The sequence below is a fragment of the Triticum dicoccoides genome, chromosome 7B (assembly GCF_002162155.2).
Source record: "Triticum dicoccoides isolate Atlit2015 ecotype Zavitan chromosome 7B, WEW_v2.0, whole genome shotgun sequence".
In the NCBI taxonomy this organism is placed as follows: domain Eukaryota; kingdom Viridiplantae; phylum Streptophyta; class Magnoliopsida; order Poales; family Poaceae; genus Triticum; species Triticum dicoccoides.
In genome coordinates, this window is record NC_041393.1 from 774,522,761 (window position 1) to 774,523,510 (window position 750).

A 750-nucleotide genomic window follows, 5' to 3' on the forward strand; every position below is an offset into this window, starting at 1 on the left:
AAGTCGGTGAGGGTGCGCTGTTTCTGGCCGCGACCCCTGTAGTGGCTCTCCCCCCACCCCCTCGCCCTCTAGGGGCTCTCCCCCCGCCCCCTCCTCCTCTGGGGGCACCTCTCCCTCGACCTCCCTGTGAGGAGTCATCATCAAGTAGTCGGGGGGGGGGGGAGGATTACGTGCTCGACCACTTCGACTAGGCATGTTGACGAACTTGCGTAGGAAACCCACGCCGTCAGCCTTCCCCTTGCCCATGTTCCACAAACCTGCATTTAAAAGAGAATAAACAATTAGTACATTAAAAATGAAGGGAAAGGCATAATAATAAGGAATAATAAACACATTAATAAAAAGCATAAAAAGGCATATTCCTAAACCATAGAAAAAAAGACGGTCTGGACCCAACCCACCTCTAGATTCCCTCCGGTTCTACCACACCCGCACGATTCCCCCCTCCAAGTGACGGCGGCGCTGCCGTCCGTGGAGGGGGAGGGGCCACACCACGGAGCCCTAAGACGGGCGTCTACGCATGCCACAACACTTCCACACATGCATCAGGAGCCGTGCGATGTTTCGGTGGCATAGCTACGCCTCGAAGGCCACCCCGAATCCCAGTTGACCAGGAGATCTAGCCCTTTGAATTTTGCCGGACGGGCTTTGACCAGTGGTCTCTTCCACCTGGTTGCGACAGGTCTGCCCACAGCAACATGCCCGAACACGTTCTAGACACAACCCACCACTAGATTCCCTCCGGTTCTA